Source organism: Glycine max, chromosome 18 (assembly GCF_000004515.6).
Source record: "Glycine max cultivar Williams 82 chromosome 18, Glycine_max_v4.0, whole genome shotgun sequence".
NCBI classification, from domain to species: Eukaryota; Viridiplantae; Streptophyta; class Magnoliopsida; order Fabales; family Fabaceae; genus Glycine; species Glycine max.
Window position 1 is genome coordinate 23,268,670 of NC_038254.2, and position 11,362 is coordinate 23,280,031.

The 11,362-nt window shown below is 42.5% G+C and overlaps 1 non-coding gene across 1 annotated transcript; it reads right to left on the reverse strand.

Annotated features, from left to right (window-relative positions):
* Positions 1–10,295: 10,295 nt before the first annotated feature.
* LOC113000243 (small nucleolar RNA R71) lies at positions 10,296–10,402 on the reverse strand. Its single transcript, XR_003265534.1, has one exon. It is a non-coding gene; the product is annotated as a small nucleolar RNA R71 (small nucleolar RNA).
* Positions 10,403–11,362: the final 960 nt, after the last annotated feature.

Below are 11,362 nucleotides of genomic sequence, written 5' to 3' on the forward strand. Positions count from 1 at the left end.
CAAACCAATTGACACTTCGGCAGGGGAAGATCGGAGTTGTGGCGGTGTGCATGATCCACACTAATCTCCTTACAGCGGCTGAGTGAAATCTTGCCCTGGTATGCATAGTAGTTGCACGATAGCCTCCCTCTCTGGTTGTCCTCGCACAGTTGGTCGCCCTCCAATATCAGGGGGTGGCCCAGGAACTGATAAAATCAAACTACTAGCCCCTCACTCGGGAGCGCAGGCCTCGATTAAGCATTAAGGGCAGAGGACCTTGAGTTCTCTGAAGGTGCAGAAGTGGAGTCCTATGAAGGCGACAGCGTGTAGCCCTATGAAGGTGAGGCCGTGCAGCCCTTTGAAGGCGAGGACGTGTAGTCCTCTAAAGGCGAGGGCATGTAGACCTCTAAAGGAGAGGACGTGTACTCCTCTGAAGGTGAGGGCGTGTAGCCCTACGAAGGCGAGGGCGTGTAGCCCTCTAAAGGGGAGGACATGTAGTCCACTGAAGGTGAGGGCGTGTAGCCCTCTGAAGGCGAGGATGTATAGTCCTTTGAAGGTGAGGGCGTGTAGTCCTCTGAAGGTGAGGACATGTAGCCCTCTGAAGGCGAGGACGTGTAGCCCTCTGAAGTAGAGGACGTGTAGCCCTCTGAAGGCGAGGGTGTGCAGCTCTCTAATGGCGAGGACGTGTAGTCCTCTGAAGGCAAGGACGTGTAGTCCTCTAAAGGCGAGGGCATGTAGACCTCTAAAGGAGAGGACATGTAGTCCTCTGAAGGTGAGGGCGTGTAGCCCTAAGAAGGCGAGGACGTGCAGTCCTCTGAAGGCGAGGACGTGCAGTCCTTTGAAGGCGAGGGTGTGTAGTCCTCTTAAGGTGAAGGCGTGTAGTCCTCTGAAGGTGAGGGCGTGTAGCCCTCTGAAGGCAAGGACGTGTAGTCCTCTAATGGCAAAGGCGTGCAGCCCTCAAAAGGTGAGGGCGTGTAGCCCTACGAAGGCGAGGGCGTGTAGCCCTCTGAAGGGGAGGACGTGTAGTCCTCTGAAGGTGAGAACGTGTTGCCCAACGAAGGCGAGGGCGTGTAGCCCTCTGAAGGGGAGGACGTGTAGTCCTCTGAAGGTGAGAACGTGTAGCCCTCTGAAGGCGAGGACGTGTAGTCCTCTGAAGATGAAGGTGTGTAGTCGTCTGAAGGTGAGGACGTGTAGCCCTCTAAAGGCGAGGACATATAGCCCTCTATTGGCGAGGACGTGTAGTCTTCTGAAGGGGAAGACGTGTAGTCCTCTGAAGTGGAGGACGTGTAGTCCTCTGAAGTGGATGATGTGTAGTCCTCTGAAGGCAAGGACATGTAGCCCTCTGAAGGCGAGGGCGTGCAGCCCTCTGAAGGTGAGGGTGTGCAGCCCTTTGAAGGCGAGGACGTGCATCCCTCTGAAGGCTAGGACGTGCAGTCCTCTGAAGGCAAGGATGTGCAGTCCTCTAAAGGCGAGGACGTGCAGTCCTTTGAAGGCGAGGGCGTGTAGTCCTCTGAAGGTGAGGGTGTGTAGTCCTCTAAAGGTGAGGGCGTGTTGCCCTCTGAAGGCAAGGACGCGTAGTCCTCTGATGGCGAGGGCATGCAGCCCTATGAAGGTGAGGGCGTGTAGCCCTCTGAAGGTGAGGACGTGCAGTCCTCTAAAGGCAAGGACGTGTAGTCCTCTGAAGGTGAAGGCGTGTAGCCCTCTGAAGGCGAGGACGTGTAGTCCTCTAAAGGCAATAGGTTCTAGTACTCAAGGGTCCACCCCTGTGAGAAAGCAAGAGATTGACTCATCGAGAGGACATCCTAAACTTAAAAGTTGGGACATTAGATGTTGGAAATCTATGCTGCTAACATGCTTTTTAGGGATGCAGATGCATGCAACCTTTGTCTTGAAATACGGTAAATGCGGACTTCGTATGCAACAATGTAATGTAATGTAATGGAAAGTTGTACAATGTTCATGACATTCTTTCCCTATTTTGTTATTTTGATTTTGATTTGATTTTTTGGAAAACACAGATTGACTGTCCTTTTGAAAGAGGTGATAATTCATGCAACCTTATCCTATCTTTTGCAAATCTCTCCGGGAACTCCCTCAGAGTGTATGTCTTGTTTGATTTAGTCACTCGACCATTTTGGAGTGACGACAATAGAGTTGTTTGACGTTTAATCAATCCATAGAAAACCCAGGGTTTGCCCCCCTCTTTTTACTTAAAAACATCGACGGGTGAGAACTTTTGATCTGCCCCTAGGTTCGCTTGAGGTTTATGCATGGTGCCTTTCATTGCCCCAGTGTAGGGCTCTGAGGTATCCATCGTTGTCTTGTTTTCACAACCTTGTAGCAAGGAAGAATGAAAGAAGCGGTTGATTCTCAAGAAACATTTGAAGGATTTTGACGGATTAAGTCAAATGACTCCTATTCTTGATAACTCACTTCTCTCTCAAAAAGACAAACTTTCAGGAATGATAAAATGAGGTCACATGAATGTCTATATTTTTACTTGAAAACACAGTCATTCAAATGCTTTTTTCTTTTTTCTTATTCTGAAACTTATTGTTTTGAACTTTACTCATCATTTTACGGCACCCCCCACCAACGCGTAGGACGAGTAATCTTTGATTGAACGGTCTTGGAAGTCAAAAACTTAGGAGCATAGGTCACTTGAGCAAACAAACCAATGGCCTACACTAACATTCCGGTGGAAGTTGAATAAGCAAAGATGTAACTGTGAGAGGATGAGAAAGACAAGGATGTTAAATTTATCCATATTATTTAGCATTGTAACTGTGGTTTACAATAATGGCATAAACTTGAAAATACTAATGAGTCATTAGAGACATCTAGCAACAACCTTCAAATTGCCCCATGTGTGGCATCTCTTGTCAATGTCAGGATTCACAAGCAATTCTCCTCAAATTTCAATCAGCCCGCATCAATTAGACCTTGCACCTTATGCATTAGGGTCCTACAATGCTCAATGGAATGCCTGGGGGCCCTCCATGATAAGCACATGTTGCATTCGAGTCGTATCCTCAGAAAAATGGAGGTTGAGGAACCTTGGCTGGGGTTATGGCAACCATTGAATTATCGAGTAGATATGGGAGCTAATCAGCATAGGACACTGGAATTGGGGTGAATTCTACAGGCTTTTTCGCTGCAAAATTCATTTCTTGGTTGGTGCTTTGGTTTGTGCTAAAGGTGGTGTTTGGGCATTAGGCGTGTGGTAAGCAGGCAGGCCTTGTGGCTGTTTTGGGGATGGCCTTTGTGGATGATTGGGTGAGAGGGACTGTTATTGGCTGAGTAATGACATTGTTGGGCTGATGGGAAATTTGGTCGTGTAGGAATGGTAGTCACAGCAAGGGTTTCTCCCTCATCCTCTTCATTTTCCCCAGTTTTCGCATTTTGCCCCTTTTCAGACCCACTTCGATCCTTTCACCGGTGAAGACCAAATCTGCAAAGTTTGAAGGTGTGTAACCCACCATTTTTCCATAGCAAAACATTGGTAATGTGTCTACTATCATTGTGATCATCTCTTTCTCCGTCATTGGAGGTGCCACTTGAGTTGCCAGATCTCTCCACTTTTGGGCATATTCTTTGAAGGATTCGTGCTCCTTTTTGCACATGTTAAGTAGTTGCATCATATCCGGAGCCATATCAGAATTGTATTGATACTACCTAACAAAGGCAACCATTAGGTCCTTCCAAGAATGGACTCGGGAAGGTTCCAAGTTAGTATACCAAGTGACAGCTGCCCCTAGTAAGACTTTCTTGGAAGAAATGTATCAGCAATTTCTCATCTGTTGCGTATGCCCCCCATCTTCCGACAATACATTTTCAGATGATTCTTGGGGCAACAGTCCCCACGTACTTATCAAACTCCGACACTTTGAACTTCAGAGGAACGACCATGTTTGGGTACTAGGAACAACTCTTCTATGTCAATAAAGGCATAACCTCTACCTCCTTCAATGGCCCTGAGCCTTTCCTCTAGATGATCCAACTTTCCCATTTCTACCGTAGCAGGAGGGATCTTACCCACTGTGGAATGCAAGGGTTGTGGTTGGGGGCGAAATTGAGGGCCCTCCAAAGTGTTTTGCAGGGGTAGATCACCAACTGCTTGCCCTTCAGTGGCATATCCGAGGCAAGGCTCGAAGTCGGCTAGATTGCGATGGGATATTTCATGTGTCTCCCCCATGGGTTAAGAGACATGTGCATGATCAGTTTGAGGTTGTTGGCTCTCAATGAGTATAGGAGTAGAGTTATTGACATTCTCATTGGGAGTGTACGCCACATTGGGTGGTGTATAGTTGGGAGGCAAGCCATATGGCGGGAAGGCATGCTTGTTTTTTTGCACTAAATAAGGGCCACCCGTACTTCCCAACTCTTTGCCTTCCAGACCTACCATATCTGAGGTTGGATGATTTATTTGGTTAAGGCCATATGGGGGGTCAGGTCCCCCTCAGCAATGGTGCCGGTAGCGACTATTGCAGCCGCATTGACCTCCATCATCATGGCCATTTTCTCTTTCAAGGCCTCCATGTCAGCCTTGATCTGTTCTTGTACCTCCTCTACTTCACCCATTACTCTAGCTCTAGCACGCGATTGGTAAGGGCACCGTAAATCGCATTCTTTCGTTTGATTTAAATGATTACAATTTGGTTTTGAAGGAAAGAATGCAATAGGCAATGCAACCAATTGAAAAGCATGGATGTATGCGAATGATGCACAGTTGAAGTATCGCGAATTTTTACGCAGGACATGGGGTTGAATCAATTTAGATTTTCAACATGGTCCATGACATCTTTGTCAAGGTGAAACTGGAAGTAACAAGGACATCAACAGTCTTAAATATGTTTAGCAGTAGACGAAGCAGCGATGTAACTCCATCCATCTTTTGCCCCAATTTTTTTGCAAGATGGTTACTTCCATACTTGACATTGACTTGATGAACCTTTTCTAGAAAGCATGAGCTTGGTTCAACCCTATAATCCAAGGAATGGCAATTTCGATCGCCAATACTTCGACAACATTTCATAGAGATGAATGACTCGAGCATACTTAAGCTATGCATGGCAAATGTAATTATGAGATTGAGATGCCCGAAGGAACATCTTTTCTTAGTTAATCATGCATTAGGTACCATGTTCAATCATTTTGTTTTTTTAAGTGAAACGGGTTTATGATCCCAACATGGTTGGCTCATGGTACCGAACATATGCAACTAAGAATGCATCGTGAATTTTCATGATTCCCTTTTTTGTTTTTGTTTTGCAGAGGAAAATGCAAGGATCATGCATGAGTAAACATGAAAATAAATGGTATGCAAAAAACATGTTAGATGCAGATGCATAGTGATGAAATGACTTATGCAAAATGCAATGCATGAATATGGTAAGTGACAAATTCAGGAATGATATGTCCATTACGATGCCATGAAGAGATGCTTATACGGAGCATGATATGAATGCATTTACGGACACGAGAGCCCGAAAAATCATCTCTTCTTACTTGCGCATTCGGGGGCGTAGTGCCCCATGTGTGCAGTTAAGAAGGTGATATGGACCTTTCGGCTTCCCGTGACAAAAGATGAGACCAACATACAAAGCGTGCATGACGACATGATGTAGACGCACAAAAGCACAACACGGGGATGTACACAATATGGCAATATCCACAAATAATCATATAGCAAAGGCGTACATGAAATTTAGGTTATATGCATGGCAGTGTTTAAAAGGCACGCAACGTGTTCACTTCGCGCCCCTATTTTAGGGACCTAAATGGGAGGAACTAAAAGGCTTTTAGTGATAATTCCCAAGGTGGTCATATCTCTCTTGATGGTTTCTAGAGGTATCATCCCCTTCGAAAAAACATATTGCGGCAGTAGGGACTACTAGCAACAATATGTTATCAAAGAGAAAAACTCTAGATGAGGGTTCACTATTATCAAGCAAGTCGGAGACCCAGCATACCCACAGATTCACCTCCACTCCTTATGTTCCCATGGACCCGGGTGTAGGGCCCCTTTTCAACTTACCGTGTGTGAAAAAAGGTGTTGGTGTTGTGTGCATCAAATGAATAAATATCTATCTCATGCATACATTTCAAAAACACACTAAAAACATCAAAGAGATATATACAAGAACGTAAGAGAAATAAAAGGGAACTGACAAAAGAGGAAGTCATGATATTGCACGAGATTAGAAGGCCCAACTCTCTAAAAACAGTCCCAAGTGGAGTCGCCAACTGTCGCAACCTACCCTTCGGCGGGAGGGCGACACAGAGGCTCATGGGTGCGTCTTCCAAGAAAGGAAAATGCGCGGAGTCGCCACCAACGTTTATTCGAGAAAAACGTCGGAAAAACCAAAAAGGTGTGGTCTACGAACTTTAAGTGTGAAAGGTTCGGGAGTTTTTTTTACGCACGGGGAAGGTATTAGCACCCCACGCATCCGTCACAAGGGACGGCAACCTTCAATCAAGTGTGCAAATATGACTTCAAAATTATGTATTTTTCCCTTTTTTATGTCTTTATGATTTTTATGGGTTTTTTGTATTTTTTTATCTTTTTGTGGTCGACAAGAGTGTTTCCCTCGCTCCTACGTATCCTCAATTGCGATGAGGAAATCATACCTATGTAGTTCTTTCAGAACTAAACTTTGGTTAAGTTGTTTTGATCATTTTCCGCAAGATCGATTTTAACCGCACAAAAGTCATTTAAGGCATTGGACCATTAAACGATCTTTTGATTCTTTTGAAAGTAGAGAAACATTAAGGCGTTGGACCATTAACAATCTCGAAACGTTAAGGCGTTGGACCATTAACGATTTCTTGGTTTTTGAAAGGAGAGGAACGTTAAGGCGTTGGACCATTAACGATCTCTTGGGGTGGTTGACAAAAGCGGGGCTTTTGCTCCTACGAATCCTCAATTGCGATGAGAAAATCAAACCTATGCAGTTCTTGCAAAAGCAGTAAAGTTACGTCTTGATTTTATGCTTTTGAACGGTCCATGTTAACCGATAAAAGCAAAGAAGATCGTTTAAGGCGTTGGACCTTAAAACGGTTTTTAGTGATTTTTGTGGACAAAGCTTGATTTATGAGTTGATTTTAGAATTAGCTTCACTTTGGTTATTAGTCAATTCATTCAAGGAAACTTTCAAAGAAAAATGTCCGATTAATTTTTTTGATTTATTTTATTATTTTTTTTCAAGATATTTTGATTATTTTATTTTATTTTTGTTTAACCGAGGTTACAGTATGAACGATCGGTTAGATTTTGCTTTAACAGTGATTAAACGAGATTACAACGCAAATGATCGGTTGAAATTCATTTTATCAAAACAAGTAGGAACCACTAAGGGTGGATAGAATGAATTGAAATATTCGATTTCGGGAACTTACCGGTTGAAGACCGAAGAACGAAGAAGAGCGGTGAAGAACGATGAAGAATTTCCACAGAATCGCTTACGGAAACGTCTCGGAAGCATTACGAAAGCACCTCGGTTTGGATTTTCTTCACGAAAACACATTTTTTCACCCAAAACAACTGAAATGCATAGCCAAGGGGTCCGGAATATTTTGAAACAGCCCCCCTCCCCTATTTATAGGGAAAAAGGGAGGTGTTTGCCGCCCAGAGGCTTCTTGAGGAAGATTTCAAAGCGCACCCCAATTACTAAGTTCACCCCCTTTTTCATACTTTACGGAAAAGTACGGAAGCCTTACTGATGTGCCATCATTTTCTTCTATTTCTTAAACCCTTTTTGCACCATTTTAATTACTGATTAGTCTTAATTGTCAAATTAATTATACAGTTTTATTATTTGGGCTCATTCAGCTAATTTGATGTTTTTAATCTAATTTCAGGAATTAATGAAACATTGGGCTTAATCCGGATTTTGGTTGTGGACTTGAAGAGGGCAAATAAAGCAGCGCTTACTTTAGTTAATTTCTAATTAGGAGATTGCAATTTTATTTTATGTGGTTCAGTGTTTATTTCGTTTGGGCCAGAATAATGTAATAGGGCCCAGTTACTTTGAGTGACTCTTTTTAAATAGCAACCTTGGGATTTGTGCAAGGCTATTCTGTTAGGCTATTCATTATTCAAGGCTTTGTTTAGGGTTTTCGTTTTTCTGTTCGAATGCTACTGTTCACGTAATGAAATTTTCCATTTTCTGCTTCTAATTACAATTTCGTTCTTGTTTCTTCTTTTGCTTTCATTTACGTTTCTGTTTCATTTACGTTTCTGTTTCATTTACGTTTCTGCTTCATTTATGTTTCTGCTTCTAGTTTCATTTACGTTTTCTGTTTGAATCTATGGAAGGCTAAATATTGTGGTGTTGTTTCCTTTTGAGGACGAAGCTCAACTCTCTTCGAGGTTTTGTTTATAATGTGACTTCCTGGCAGTTTTCCCTTCACCAGTTAACCCACATTCGTAATATTAATCTGTGCACGCTTCGTGTTCGATTAATTTCCTCTGAGCCTAACTTGCGTTCATGCTTAATGGACGAAGGGCTAATTGGTGTATGTGTTGCTTAATCACGTATTGACAACCCTAAGTTGATTTTCGCTTAGTAAATTAAAATAGGGTTGGATTAAGTGGTTAACTGTTAGGGACGAATTCTCCATAACCCAGGACAAGAGAATGGCTTCTGAATTAGAGGAAACAACCCGTTTTTAATATTATTAGTTTCATATTCCAGTTTACTTGTTCTGTTCTTTAAATCACAAAACAAACAAACCCCCCAATCGTTACTGTTACTGAAAGTATATTATGAACATTTGGTTTATCATTGCTCGTTGGGAAACGACCTATGATCACTTCCTAGTTACTGCATTTTCATGTTTATTTGATTCGGGTACGGCCTCGATCAAATTTGGCACTGTTGCCGGGGAGCAGTGTCCAAAGGTTCATAATAGCTAGTGTCGTGTTAGTGTTTAATTATTTCGTATTTTATGTTTAATTGTTAGTGTTGTGTTAGTATGTGTGTTAGCGTTGTTTAGTGTCCTGGTATTTTGTTTAGTGTGTGTTCTGTTTTTAGTTTTTCTGTTAAGCGCTTTCCCTGTTTCAGTTTTGGGTGTTTTGCTGTGAATAATGTTTTGCGACGAACTTAGCGACCACTTTTGCTTGCGGCAAAACAGAGTAGTAGTAGAAATCATGTAGCGACGGATTTTAGCGACCACCCTTGCTGAATTATTTGGGATCTTTTGTTTTAGTAGTTAGAGTTGTTATTTTTGGCTGAATTTTTTTGTGCTAACTTCTTTTAATCTATATTTTGTAGGAAAATTAGCTAGAGCCTTTAGTTTGGTCAGATTTGAGAGTTCCAAAAAAGTAGCAAATTTTGTTTTTGTCCAAACTTCAAACGATCATAACTTTTGCTCCGGTTTTCAGAATCGCAATTATTATATATGTATTTGGGGTAGAAAAAAATTTCCTACGCCATGGCAGCCCTCCATAGGCTAGCTGAAGTCTCCATCATCCAAAAAAGTGATTCTGTCAAAAGTTTTTTATTTTTCAAGTTTTATTCACTTATTTTTCTCAACCTACCATTTTTAGCTTCCATAGTTAGACTTTGAATTTTTGTTTGAAATTTTATGTGCTATCTTCTCATCATTTTATAAGGTTTTTCACAAAATTTCAAGTCATTTGGATATCATTTGAGGGTAGCTATAGTTCAAACCTACACCTTTATTTACATGACAAGGCAACTAGTTGTGCATGCTGAATGTAGTGTATGACTAGAGGCAATCCATCTGACTTACAATCCTTTGATCCTGAGATAGATAGGACATTTCATAGATTAGTTAGGCATCATTTTATACCTTTTGATCATTCTGAGCATTCCATTACTGGTGAATCTGTGCATTTTGTTATTGGTGATTTTGAACATCCTGATTTTGAGCATTATAATTTTGAGCATTCTGATTTTGAACATTCCGAGAACATGGCACAACCTCCACCCCGTGAGAGGACTCTAAGGGAAATGGCTGCACCTGATTTCACCTACGAAAGCTTGTGCATCCAATACCCTGATGAGGATGTCCCATATGTTTTTAAAACTGGACTCATCCATTTGCTTCCAAAGTTTCATGGCCTTGCAGGTGAAGACCCGCACAAACATCTGAAAGAATTTCATATTGTCTGCTCCACCATGAAACTCTCAGATGTCCAAGAGGATCACATATTTCTGAAGGCTTTTCCTCATTCTTTAGAGAGAGTGGCAAAGGACTGGATGTATTACCTTGCTCCAAGGTCCATCACGAGCTGGGATGACCTTAAGAAAGTATTCTTAGAAAAAAAATTTCCTGCTTCCTGGACCACGACCATCAGGAAGGATATCTCAAGTATTAGACAACTCAGTGGAGAGAGCCTATACGAATACTGGGAGAGATTTAAAAAACTATGTGCCAGTTGCCCTCACCATCAGATTTCGGAGCAGCTTCTTCTCCAATATTTTTATGAAGGACTCAGTAATATGGAGAGAAGTATGATAGATGCTGCCAGTGGTGGAGCCCTTAGAGACATGACTCCTACTGAAGCCAAAAATTTAATTGAGAAGATGGCTTCCAACTCCCAACAGTTTAGCACCAGAAATGATGCTATAGTCATTAGAGGAGTGCATGAGGTATCTACAAACTCATCTGCATCATCTGAAACTAAGAAGCTTGAAGGCAAACCAGATGCATTGGTTAACTTGGTAACCCAGCTGGCCTTGAATTAGAAATCTGTACCTGTCGCAAGAGTCTGTGGTTTATGCTCCTCTGCTGACCACCATACAGACCTTTGCCCTTCCATGCAGCAACCTGGAGCAATTGAGCAGCCTAAAGCTCATGCTGCAAACATTTACAATAGACCTCCTCAACCTCAACAGCAAAATCAACCACAGTAGAACAACTATGACCTCTCCAGCAACAGATACAATCTTGGATGGAGGAATTACCCTAATCTCAGATGGTCTAGCCCTCAACAACAACAACAGCAGCCTGCTCCTTCCTTCCAAAATACTGCTGGCCCAAGCAGACCATACATTCCTCCACCAATCCAACAACAGCAACAGCCCCAAAAACAACAAACAGTTGAGGCTCCTCGGCAACCTTCCCTCGAAGAACTTGTGAGGCAAATGACTATGCAAAACATACAGTTTCAACAAGAGACCAGAGCCTCCATTCAGAGCTTAACTAATCAGATGGGACAATTGGCTACACAATTAAATCAACAACAGTCCCAGAATTCTGACAAGTTGCCTTCTCAATTTGTCCAAAATCCCAAAAATGTCAGTGCCATTTCATTGAGGTCGGGAAAGCAGTGTCAAGGACCTCAACCCGTAGCACCTTTCTCATCTGCAAATGAACCTGCCCAACTTCACTCTACTCCAAAAAAAGGTGATGA